Source organism: Ipomoea nil, unplaced genomic scaffold, assembly GCF_001879475.1.
Source record: "Ipomoea nil cultivar Tokyo-kokei standard unplaced genomic scaffold, Asagao_1.1 scaffold0276, whole genome shotgun sequence".
Classification (NCBI taxonomy): domain Eukaryota; kingdom Viridiplantae; phylum Streptophyta; class Magnoliopsida; order Solanales; family Convolvulaceae; genus Ipomoea; species Ipomoea nil.
Window position 1 is genome coordinate 2,732,426 of NW_017616704.1, and position 14,933 is coordinate 2,747,358.

Below are 14,933 nucleotides of genomic sequence, written 5' to 3' on the forward strand. Positions count from 1 at the left end.
CAATGAGTGTGCATTAATGGTAGTGGATAAGTAATTTGTATTGCACACCTCCACGGCGTGTGCTCGCAAAGCAGAAGGTGTGTGCGTTATGCTGACAAGTGTGTGCACGAGCGGGGAACGGAATGTGAAGCTCAAAGGGCGAAAGAATGTAATGACCAAGTGTGTGCATTCACGTTATAATTTGTGTGCGTAATGCTGTAATAGACCAACGAACAGCTTAAAAGAAAAGAACATAACAAGAAAACGAAGTAAATATAGGCTGAAGTGAAAAGTATGTATTATGTTTTAGTAAAAAAAAAAAAAGGATGCAAAAAAAAAAAAAATAATAATAAACACAATATATCGTAATCAAGTCTAAAAAAGTATAAACCATACTATGAAATAGTTGTAACAACTCTAGATCTTCAACGAATAGCAACTCCAAAACCCACCACACAATTGACATTCGATTGACGATGCGTGTTGGTATGAGACATTAGAATTTCATACAAGAAACGCACGCATAGGGCCAGTAAGGACCATGCATCGCCCTACGAAGGACACAATCCCAAGAAGCGATCGACTGGCCTACGTACGTCTCAATGTGACGCATTGCAAACACACCACAATCCAATTTGTTTTTTGTATCACGCCATGACAAGTGAAGCCTTCTAGGGATTAACTCTTTCACCTTCAAATCTAATGCAGGGAACCCCGCATCATCAAAAAAGACAGAGAGCAAATCATTATACAAACAAATTATGAGAAAAATGCAAACACAGTCAATAATTGAAAACTATATATTAAATCGATATCGTATCAAAACAAGCAAAAAATAGCACAGGTAGAACGTAATATACCAACTCCATGGGGGTGTTGCCATTTTTATCAAGAGTTACACCACTAACGGAGGAATTATCGATAAAATCAAATTTCATGCGCTTGACATCAACGGAGATGACATAATAGTGAGCATCATGGAGTATAGGAAACATAAACTGCAAACAATATCAATAACAAAACCATATACCAAACTCAAATAGGTGTGTTTAGTTGGATACGTAATTCCCATATATTTGCGCACACCATACCACACACACGCACACACCGCCACAACTTACACCAACATAAAAATTACAGAGGCACTTACCGGTAGTTTCATTACCCTATGCGTCATATGCACCCACTACCCACCCCAGATTTTCCGACAATACCATATACCAAACTCAAATAGGTGTATTTAATTGGATACGTAATTCCCATAAATTTGCACACGCCAAACCACACACACGCACACACCGCTGCAACATAAATCTAAATAAAAATTACAGATGCACTTACCGGAAGTTTCATTACCCTACGCATCATATGCAACCACTACCTACCCCAGTTTTTCTGGCAAAATCATATACCAAACTCAAATAAGTGTGTCTAATTGGATATGTAATTCCTAGAAATTTGCACACGTCATACAACACACACGCAGACACCGCCGCAACATATGCCTAAATAAAAATTATAGAGGCACTTACCGGATGTTTCATTACCCTATGCGTCATATGCACCCACTACCCACCTAGTTTTTCCGGCAAAACCATATACCAAACTCAAATAAGTGTGTTTAATTGGATACGTAATTCCCAAAATTTTGCACGCGCCATACCACACACACGCACACACCACCGCGACATTAACGTAAACAAAAATTACAAATCTACTTACCGGTGTCATGAGTCGCCATTCGCAACCTCTGTACGTAAGCTCGGTTCTAGTCTTTCTTGTTTGCACGTTATTTTTTTAAAACCCCATAATAACAAAAAGAAATTAATAGAGTTATTTACTAAAATGGTCCCTTGACTATAGTGAAATTACCAATTTGATCCTCAACTATTTTTTTTTGACCAATTAAGTCCTCAACATTAAAAATCTTAACCAATTTGGTCCTCCGTTAGTTTTGCCGTTAGACTTCCGTTAACTTGGGACTAAATTGGTAATTTTTTTTTATAGTCAAGGGACCATTTCAGTAATTAACTTTAGGTGTGGGCAATTCGGTTTGGTTTTCCCGAATTAAATTGTACCGAACATTAAAGTAATTAATCGTACCGAACGATTCGGTTAAAAACTGATTGAAAATACCGTTTGATTTCATTTAAAATATAATAATAATAATAATAATAATAATAATAATAATAATAATAATAATAATAATAATAATAATAATAATAATAATGGAAATACGGTTCGGTTGAACGGTAAAGGAGGCATCAAGGGACTTGGATTTACTTCTTTTATTATTATTATTATTATTATTATTATTATTATTATTATTATTATTATTATTATTATTATTATTATTATTATTATTATTATATTTTAAATAAAATCAAACGGTATTTTCTTTCAGTTTTTAACCGAATCGTTCGATACGGTTAATTATTTCAATGTTCGGTATGGTTCGGTTTGGGAAAATCCGACCGAATCGCCACCCTTAAAGTTAATTACTGAAATAGTCCCTTGACTATAGTAAAATTACCAATTTGGTCCCAAGTTAACGAAAGTCTAACGGCAAAACTAACGGAGGACCAAATTGGTTAAGATTTTTAAAGTTGAGGGACTTAATTGGTCAAAAAAATAGTCAAGGACCAAATTGGCAATTTCGCTATAGTCAAGAGACCATTTTGATAATTAACTCAAATTACAATGGTTAGGATCCCTTATAATATGACAAAGACCCGGGGTGTGGGGGGCCCTTAGGGTTGGGGGTTCAACCTTTTGGAAGAATGACAAAGATTCTATTTCAATTATGACCAAAATTAAACACCATAATAGAATTATACTTTCACCCTTCTCTTTTAATTCTATCCTTAATTAATTGGTATTTGACTTTCAATCATATCCATCGGCAAATTATGCTATGCGCACGTGCGCACCTTGCAAGGTGCGCACGACGCTACTGAAAACGACGCCGTTTTAACTAAAAAAAAAAAAATTGTTCGAAACGCCGTTAACGGCGTTAACGGCATATTCGTTATAAAATTATGAATATACAGTTATGACATTATGAATGTACAGTTATAGAATTATGAATGTAAAGTTATGGAATTATGAACTTACAATTATGAACATAGAGCTTCGAAAATTATGAATGTTCGGTATGGAATTATGAATATACAGTATGGAATTATGAATGTACAGTTATGGAATTATGAATGTACAGCTATGGAATTATGAATGTACAGTTATGGAATTATGAATGTACAGTTATGAAATTATGAACATAGAACTCTGACATTATGAACTTACAATTATGAACATAGAGCTTCGAAAATTATGAATTTACAGTTATTGAATTATGAATGTACAGTTACGGAATTATGAATGTACAGTTATGGAATTATGAATGTACAGTTATGGAATTATGAATGTACAGTTATGAAATTATGAACACAAAGCTATGAATATATGCTCCTATAACGAAGCGGTTTGGAATTAAATTAAAAAAAAAAAAAAAAGAAGGAAGATAACGGTGCCTGACGGCATCGTTACCGTGCCCATGATGCACGCTGGGCACGAGTCCATAGCATAACGACTCATATCCATCCATTGAAAAGTTATTTAATGGATGAGATGAGATCTCACAATCTCATCTAATTGGGGTGGTCTCACTGGATCCAAATTATATATATATATATATATAAATACAATTCTAATAAGAGCCAATAATGTTAGGCCCTTAACTGAAAAAAAAAATGTCAGTACTACTTGTTTCTTAAAATGAATGGTTTATAGTATTTTGATTTTAGTATTTTTAATGATTTTCCTTATTTACCCTTTATTATATTATTTTCTTTCCTTAAATAACCTTAAATTCCGTTAGTATAAACTTTATTAACGGAATATTCCATTAACTATTTATTATTCTTAACTTACTCATTAATTTCTATAAGAAAGGTCTTAGATTCGAACCTCATTCCAATTAGAATTAGCATAATTGTAAACATATACTACGAATATGTTAAAATGTATTAAAAATAAAATATAAAATTTAACATAAACTTTGGTCAAATAATTAGCCCGACTAAATACATAGCACTCAATGATTATAAATCAGGAACTTTGATAATCATTTGATTTTCTTTCATTAAAAAATAATAAATTTAAGTTCAGTTTTTTTTTTTTTTTTTGGTTTAATTAATCTTCTTTCGATTATTGAGAACAAAACTTAATATTTCAATTATACTTTTATCAATGCATGAAAACTTCTAAATAAATTTGTATGTTAATTTTTACTATATTATTATAACAATATCTATTGTAACCTTATATTTTGAATTATTTATTATCATCATCTATTGACAGCAATTGTCATTGACAAACTCTCAAAACAATTTGTCTCAACAACGACTAGAAATTTAAAAAAAAATCAATGATTTCATTATTGTGGATGAAAAATATGTACGCCACTTTATTCAATCGTTATGCCGTGGAACTGTGTCCACCTTGCAATGTGGACACAGTTCTATGTTCATAATTACTGAACTATAAGTTCATAATTATAAAGCTATATATTCATAATTTTTTAACTTCATATTCATAATTATTGAACTCTATATTCACAATTACAGAACTCTATGTTTATAATTATTGAACTATATATTCATAATTATAAAGCTATATATTCATAATTTTTTAACTTCATATTCACAATAATTTTTTAACTTCATTACAGAATTATATGTTCATAATTATGTTCACAACTTTATGTTCATAATTATAGAACTATATGTTGATAATTTTTGAACTATATATTCATAATTATGAACAGTTTTGGAACCGTGTCCACCTTTATCCACCTTGCAAGGTGGACACGGTCCCACATCATAATTTTCCCACTTTATTGCTCTTATTACTTAAATTAAAAAAATAAATTAGTAGCTACAACAAAAAATAATATATATGCATTTAATTAATTTAGAATTAGATGTCTCACAACACATGAAACATGTAGGGAAAACTACCACTACCAAATATCAACATGTGCTTGTAAGATAAAGAGTTCATAGCACAACTAAGATCTCAGTCATATACACAACAAGACAAATCTAAAACTTCATACACCATAATCTCATTGCATGATGAATCCCTCTATGATACTACTAATAAACCAATTGCACATGACACACTACCAATAACAAAAAAGAAAAGAAAAAAAAAGAAAAAGAAAAAAAAAGAGACATATACTGAATGAAGATGAAAACAATAACAATGCCACCTAAAAGAGAATTATAAAGCTATATATTCATAATTTTTTAACTTCATATTCATAATTATTGAACTCTATATTCACAATTACAGAACTCTATGTTTATAATTATTGAACTATATATTCATAATTATAAAGCTATATATTCATAATTTTTTAACTTCATATTCACAATAATTTTTTAACTTCATTACAGAACTATATGTTCATAATTATGTTCACAACTTTATGTTCATAATTATAGAACTATATGTTGATAATTTTTGAACTATATATTCATAATTATGAACAGTTTTGGAACCGTGTCCACCTTTATCCACCTTGCAAGGTGGACACGGTCCCACATCATAATTTTCCCACTTTATTGCTCTTATTACTTAAATTAAAAAAATAAATTAGTAGCTACAACAAAAAATAATATATATGCATTTAATTAATTTAGAATTAGATGTCTCACAACACATGAAACATGTAGGGAAAACTACCACTACCAAATATCAACATGTGCTTGTAAGATAAAGAGTTCATAGCACAACTAAGATCTCAGTCATATACACAACAAGACAAATCTAAAACTTCATACACCATAATCTCATTGCATGATGAATCCCTCTATGATACTACTAATAAACCAATTGCACATGACACACTACCAATAACAAAAAAGAAAAGAAAAAAAAAAAGAAAAAGAAAAAAAAAAGACATGTACTGAATGAAGATAAAAACAATAACAATGCCACCTAAAAGAGAATTATAAAGCTATATATTCATAATTTTTTAACTTCATATTCATAATTATTGAACTCTATATTCACAATTACAGAACTCTATGTTTATAATTATTGAACTATATATTCATAATTATAAAGCTATATATTCATAATTTTTTAACTTCATATTCACAGTAATTTTTTACCTTCATTACAGAACTATATGTTCATAATTATGTTCACAACTTTATGTTCATAATTATAGAACTATATGTTGATAATTTTTGAACTATATATTCATAATTATGAACAGTTTTGGAACCGTGTCCACCTTTATCCACCTTGCAAGGTGGACACGGTCCCACATCATAATTTTCCCACTTTATTGCTCTTATTACTTAAATTAAAAAAATAAATTAGTAGCTACAAAAAAAATAATATATATGCATTTAATTAATTTAGAATTAGATGTCTCACAACACATGAAACATGTAGGGAAAACTATCACTACCAAATATCAACATGTGCTTGTAAGATAAAGAGTTCATAGCACAACTAAGATCTCAGTCATATACACAACAAGACAAATCTAAAACTTCATACACCATAATCTCATTGCATGATGAATCCCTCTATGATACTACTAATAAACCAATTGCACATGACACACTACCAATAACAAAAAAGAAAAGAAAAAAAAAAGAAAAAGAAAAAAAAAAGACATGTACTGAATGAAGATGAAAACAATAACAATGCCACCTAAAAGAGAATTAGAAACATTTAAACAGTGGGCAGATTCCTTGTGCGCACCGGCATTTGGCCATGCCTACTAACCCATTGAGTCACCGTGATTTACATCCTCCCGCATGCTCTGTCGGGTAGGAGTGTGGGGGCCCTTAGGGTTGGGGATTCAGCCTTTTGGGGTTAGAAACATTTAAACCAAAAATAGTATTTATTTAGACTATCGCTTTTAGACTTAGTACTTAGATTAACGTTATTACAAAGTTGCAAACATTTATTTTTGTGACAGTTATATATAATCAATCTCTCATATATTATTTTGCATTTATATACTTTAAATTACCGATTTAAATAATCAAATTCAACATTTATTTACCTATGCATGAACATCTTCTATATAGTATTGCATTGATATACTTTGAAATACTTATTTAAAAATAAGTATTGGGCATTATCCTATTCGCGCAAAGCGCGTAGAAAAACTAGTATATATATATACATATATATATATATATATATATATATATATATATATATATATATATATATATATATATATATATATATATATATATATAGGGATGCACTCAGGTGCGAATAAGTGCCCAGGAAGGAATATGCGAACAAATCAGTGCGCGACACGTGTCCATATCTAATAGCTTAAAAAAACGCGGTGGCATTTTCGTAAAAAATTGAATATCAAAGTGCAAGTAAAATCACTTACAAGTGCACCTACTTTCATCTATAAGTGCATGTAATTTTTTCTTGTTAGCATTCACTTCCCGCAAACATTCATGCACTTGGGTGTGTTTATAACTATAGGTGCAACTATTTATAATTATTGGTGCAACTACTTATAACTATAGGTGCACCTACTTTCACCTATAAGTGCATGTAATTTTGCCTTGTTAACATTCTTTGTTCTGAGTTCAGCGGGTAGTAATACCCCTGAAAACCACCCGCAAACATTCATGCACGTAGGTGCAACTACTTATAACTATGTGTGCAACAATTTAGAACTATAGGTGCACTTAGTATTGATATTCGGTGTAAATTTTTACTTGCACCAATAATACATTTTACATGCACTTGCAATACATTTTACTTGCACTTCGATGTTCAATTATTTACGAAAATGCCACCGTGCTTTTTAAAAAAAAAAATCAGTGTTTCTCATCCATTAGATCTGGACACGTGGACGGACATAATCCATTCTTATTTCGCTCCTAGGCGAAGCATTCGCACCTGAGCGCGATTATATATATATATATATATATATATATATATATATATATATATATATATATATATATATATATGGAAGGGATCATGCGGGAATAACTTCCCGTGCAGTTGTGCGATTGGACGCACATTAAGCATTAAACTAACGCACTTTAAATACACAACACATGCAAATTAAGCACACAAACAAAACACCTTAAGAACACAAATCACGCACCTTAAGAACACCAACCACGCACCTTAAGCACATAACAAAGCACCTTAAGAACACAAATCACGCAGCTAAGGTTTTAAAAATGGTTCACTTTAAGTTTTGCATAATTGACGCACCTTAAACATACAAATCACGCACCTTAATATGAAAACAATGCACATTAAGAAGGAAACTCACGCACCTAAGTTTCAGCAACTACTCACATTAAACACAAACCCACGCACCTTAAGCACAAAACCCGGCCACGCACCTTAAGCATAAAACTCACACACCTTAAGTTTCAACAAATAGTACACTAAGTACAAAACCCCACGCACCTTAAGCACAAATCTCACGCACCTTAATCACAAACTCAGGCACCTTATATACAAAACTCACGCACCTTACTCACAAAAATCATGCACCTTACATTTGACCTAAATGTAAAAAATTACCAAAATGCCACCGCGTTTTTTATTTAAGAAAAAAGTGTCAAATTGGCCCCCTAAGTCGAGTGGATAGTGCAATTGGATCCCCTAAGTGAAAAAAACTCCATTCAGGTCCCCTAAACCTGTAAAATTGTTCAATTAAGTCCAAATTGACTTGTTTATCAGGTTAAATACATACGATGTTGACACGTGTCCATATTTTATTTTTTTTTCTTAAAAATAGTATTTATTATAAATTAATTAAAATAATAATAATATTAATAAGTAAAAAAAAAATAAAAAAAAACAGCCACCAGCTGTCCACGCCGGACAGTCGGTGGTTGTCTTCCTTCTTTAAGGACAGACGTCTGGAACGAGGGCGGCGGCGAAAGCTACGTTCCAGTCCCCTCCGTCTGGAACGAGGGCGGCGGCAAAGGCCCTAACCCTCGTCCAGATCTAGAAGACGGCCATGGCCGTCTTCTTTCGTCAGCCATGGCCGTCTTCTTTCGTCGGCTATGGTCGTCTTCCTTAGATAGCCGTGGCCGGACGACCACGACTTTTTTTTTTTTTAATTCTGTCATTATTATTATTATTTTAATTAATTTATAATCAATAATATTTTTAATAAAAAAATAAAATAAGAACACGTGTCAACACCGTATGCATTTAACCTGATAAACAAGTCAACTTGGACTTAATTGAACAATTTTACAGATTTAGAGGACCTGAATGGAGCTTCTTTCACTTAGGGAACCCAATTGTACTATCACTCGACTTAGGGGGCCAATTTGACACTTTTTCCTTTTTTTTTTTTTTTTTTTTTTTTTTAATTTTAGTAATCTAAACGTTGATTTATATAAAATCAATGGTTTTCCTTTCACCGCACAACCGCACTTGACACCATCAACCACACAGGAACCCATTTCTATATATATACACACCAAGGACCTTGTGGTCAATTGCCCACTGGTACCAAGTTCTTCCCCTATGTGCAGTGGCGGATCTAGAAAATCATCTGAGTGGGGGCGAATATTAAGTGACATTAGAAATGTTAATGACAAAATATCAAACAACCATAATAAGGTTAAAATACAAAATACATTATAAATTACAATATATTTATGAAAAAAATATGAAACATAATCAATTAGATAAAATAATTTGAATAACAATATATTCATAAATACTTTTAAATTTTAATTTCTTTTAGTTAGATCGATTTTTCTAAATTAATTCGAATACAATAAAGTATATTATAAACTTGTATACTATATTAATTAAATGATTTATAAAAACTAGACTAAAAGAGCATTTAATTTGTTAATTAAATGATTCATAAAAAGTAGACTAAAAATATTTAATTTATCTTGTGAAAAAATGAAAGAGAGAAGATAATTAAAAGTGTTGCTAATGTGATTTGAACCCATGAAAACCTTTTATAACATAAAACTTAGAGTTCAACCAACTAAACCATTCAAACTATTAACATTTTTAACATAAATATAGATTTTATATAATATTTCATGCTTTTTATATATATATATATATAAAGGGGTGGGGGAGTGGGGGAGCGGGGGCAGCTGCCCCCACGCCCCTGCCTATGTGGGAGGTGATGAATTCGAATTTTGGTGGAGGTGATTATGGTGTCATATGATATAGTAGATTGTATATGTGGATATCCCCTTCCTTTATAATATATGTGGTCGCCCAGACCGGCAAGAGAAAAAAGGAACTTTGTCTTACACGTTAAGCGCACCTGCCACGCCCAACAGGTGCATAAAAGAAGGGAGGATTAAGGAGCAATGCCATCCCAACAGTAGTTCAATCTAGTACGGCTTTTTGTAATGATCTTCTAAAACTGGTTGTGGAGCTCTAGCTCCTTGCTCTTAAGTCTTATCAATTTAATTGACTGCTTTATTCTGTCAGCTGTATTACTGCTATCCCTTTGCCAGTTTATTGATTATGTTCCATTTTCATTTTCTTTCTCCCAAAAGATTAAGGGTGTGTTTGATTCGCACATAAGAATTGGAATCGGAATGGGTATCAAATATTTGGTAATGGTAATGAGTTTTGGTGAAAGTATTTAACATGTTTGGTAGTAGGGTGGAATAGGGATGGCAATGTGCCCCGTCCCCGACGGGGATCCCTGATCCCCGCCCCGAAAGAGACGGAGATGGGAAAAATTTTCGGGGAACGGGGACGGGGACGGGGAATATGTGTGAATCCCCGCCGGGGACGGGGACAGGGACGGGGATACCCCTCCCCGCCCCGCCCCGTCCCCGAATAATTATATATATATATATATATATATATATATATATATATATATATACACTAACAATATATTATATATATACTCTAACAACATTAATTAGTATACTGTTAGTATAGAATATATATACTGTGTTAATATTAATTATAAAACATATATATATATATATATATATATATATATATATATATATATATATATAGTTAGTGTTTTAATTTTTGAAACTAGTACTTAAATTTTAATTTTTTATTATTAAAAATTAAAATTATTTAACATTTTGAGTAGGAGTTGACGGGGAATGGGGAATCCCCGACCCCATCTAATTCCCCGCGGGGACGGAGATGGGGAACATTTTCAATTCCCCGCCGGGGACGGGGACGGGGACGGGGATGGGGAGTATACTCCCCGCCCCCGCCCCGCCCCGTTGCCATCCCTAGGGTGGAATGAGAATAATTAGTAATAGTAGTGCTTGAAAATGAATAAGGGAATGAAACCCTTAGGGTGTGTTTGGTTCTCACATAGGAATCGGAATCGGAATGGGTATCAAATACTTGGTAATGGTAATGGGATTTGATGAAAGTATTTAACATGTTTGGTAGTAGGATGGAATGGGAATGGTTACTAATAGTAGTGCTTGAGAATGAATAAGGGAATGAAACCCTTATTTTATTTGGGTATGAGTTTTTCAATTGATGGGGTATTCGAAACTCATAGTAGTGTTCTAAAAACCTATCAACCAAACAACAACAATCACTTTCATACCCATTCCTATGTGCAAAACCCACCAACCAAACACACCCTTATTGTATTTGGGTATGAGTTTTTCAATTGATGGGGTATTCGAAACCTATAATAGTGTTCTAGAAACCTATCAACCAAATAACAACAATCACTTTCATACTCATTCCTATAGGCAAAACCCACCAACCAAACACACCCTAAATTTTCAATCCTTAATGGCCCTCATACCCCAACTCAACAGAGCATTTGAGGGATGTAAATGATGGTGACTGATTGGCGCAGCAGTAGACAGGACTAAATGGTGCGCACAAGGGATCTGCCCACTTTATGCATAATTCCTACACATTTTCATTTTTCCTGTCGAGGTTGAAACTTGTACTTGTATGCTGTAGAAGTTGCTGTTAATGTGGTTTATTGCGATTATTATCAACTTTCTATATTTTTTCTTTCAAATATTAATTTTGTTATATTTTTATCTTTTAAATATTAATTTTGTCAAATTTATTATAGAAGTATGTTTATGTTGTTACATTTGATTCTATTTTTTGTAATTATTTGTCAAAAATTATATTTTTCAGCAATTGATTGTAGATTTGGCCAATATATAAGACCAAATATGGTAACAACATAATATACATATTTCTGTGACAAAATTAATAATTATGAATTAAATGTGGGGGATGAACAATAATAAAGGGACCAAAAGTAACTTTAGTTCTGGTTTAATATCTTTGCTATTTAAAAAAAAAAATCTAAATTGTTGATATTGATGTCTTTTAGATCCGATTACAACATATAGTTACATTGAGTGTATTGTAATATTATATACTCTGTAACATATATTTATATGTTTGTATTGTGCATATTAATATTAGGCAAAAATTGATGTGAGACCGCTTCACGGATTGAGACAAGTTAGGTTAAGATAAAAATGTAATATTAATCAAGAATAAAATGTTTATTACTTATATAAAAAAATATAATACTTTTGAAGAAGTATTACATTTATCCTAAAAAGTATTACATTTTTCCTTATAAATAACAAACAATAAGATCTTGTTTGGTAACATAACTGATAAGTCAATTTTGATTGGTCAATATGCTACTTTGAAAGGTAAGAAGAGTAGAATTGTTAGTTAACTGATTGACCTTAATTATAAAATGATCATTTTACTCTTGCTATCCCTTACATTATATTTATATCTCTCTTCTTGTTGTTCATTTGCCTTGCCCATTTTTCTTTTTGTTTATGTAACAATAAAAATAATGTTTTTCTTTCTTTTTAATTTCACTCATAATAATAATAAATAAATAAATAAATAAATAAATAAATATTGTAAACGTTATTTAAGAGTTACGAGTAATAAATTAGTACAATATGTTTATGCCTTTATAAGTCATTTTACATACAATTAGTTCAAAGTAAACAATTAATTTATAAAACACTTTTTTTATTATTATTATTATTATTATTATTATTATTATTATTATTATTATTATTATTATTATTATTATTTTTCTTTTTTTACCATCAACGAATACTATATGTTGGTCAAACCAACTACCCCAATCAACTATTAGCTATCAACTAACTTAATTAACTATCGGTCATTTGCCAAACACCCCTTTATTCCTGATTAGTATTATATTTTTCAGTGTAAGTATTGCATTACTATATCAGACCCGTCTTCCTCACCAAAAAAAAAAAAAAAAAAAAAATACCGGACCCGTCTCACGAATAAATTCGTGAGACGGTTTCATAGGAGAGTCACTCTTAATCTACTAAATATAATAAGGGCCAATAAAGTTAAGCCTCTAACGGGAGCAAAAAAATATTGGTTTAATCGTTTGTTTAAATGAATGGTTCATATTATTTTTGTTTTAGTATTTTTTACAATTTTCCTACTTTACACATCATTATTATTATTATTATTATTATTATTATTATTATTATTATTATTATTATTATTATTATTATTATTATTATTATTATTATTTTCCTCTGAATATCCCCACATTTCGTTAGTGTAACTTTAGTAACGGAATATTATGTTAACAATTTATTATTAAACTTACTCATTGATTTCCATAAGGAAGGTCTTAGGTTCGACCGTTGGCATAATTGTTAAACATATACTATGAATATGTTAAAGATACATAGAAAATTATTTTCTTGTTTTCTCAATATATATTTTAACGAACCTAGTTTACAATATATTTTTTTTCGTGTAATATCTTCTTTTGATTATTTTCAGCATTTAATTTGTGCAAGTAATGCATACCCATTCTTATGATGTTATTCATGTTTGCAATTGATACAACGAAGCCAACACCTTTAAATCCAATCCAATATTATTATAATTATAAAACTGGAACAATAATTACCCAAAAATAACAATAATATTGTTGACCTATTTTATATTCAAATATGTTCTTTTTTTGCAAACTAGCACCAATAACCTATTGCACATGAGACACTACTAACAAAAAAGAAGCGGACAAGCAATGAAGACGAAGACAAAGACAATGACAAACCTATCCAAGAGTGAATTAATAAAACTTAGAGTAATTCCAACCAAAAGTAGTATCTACTACCATACCAACTATAATAAATATTTAGATTAATTTTAATGTCAACTATAATGAACTTCTTTTATATAATATACTTTGAATTACTTATGTAGATTAAATCAGACGCACAATCCATGTAAAAACTAGTACTCTATCTCTCTTATTTTACACGGCTTACTTACTATTCATTGGTCAAACTAATTATTTCTTCTTTGCTTGTTTTTATTAGTATTTATTTATAATTTATAAATTTAATTTTTATGTGTTTTTAACGTAGTTTTTAAATCTTCAAATTTTAGATACTAATTTTAAAAAGCACGTTCGAAGAGGACTTTCTTAGAATTTCCAACTACGAATATTCTCTCCCTAACCTAGGGTTTTTCTCTCAACTACTCTCCCTTCTAGGGTTTTCCATACAAGTTCCGACTGCCTTCCGTTTGCTTTTCCGAGTGTTGTCCGTGGTGATTGCCGTGTGTTAGTCCGAACATGAGTTCCCGACAGCAGCAACAGCCGGGCGACGAGATACGTGTGAGGTCCACGGTGCAGCAGCAGCGTGAGATGGAGGTGATTTCAGATCGTTGGGCGGATATAGCGATTGAGGAGGAAGAGGATGGTGTGGCAGCGGCGGATCCCTATGAACCGACGGTGGCCGATGATGCACTAGTGTATTCGGTTGTGGGGAGGTTTTTGACGGCGAAGGTGATCAAAGTGGAGTATATGAAGCAAGTTCTGGCTTCGGTTTGGCAACCGGTTATGGGTATGCGAGTCACGGAGTTGCATGCTAATCTCTTCT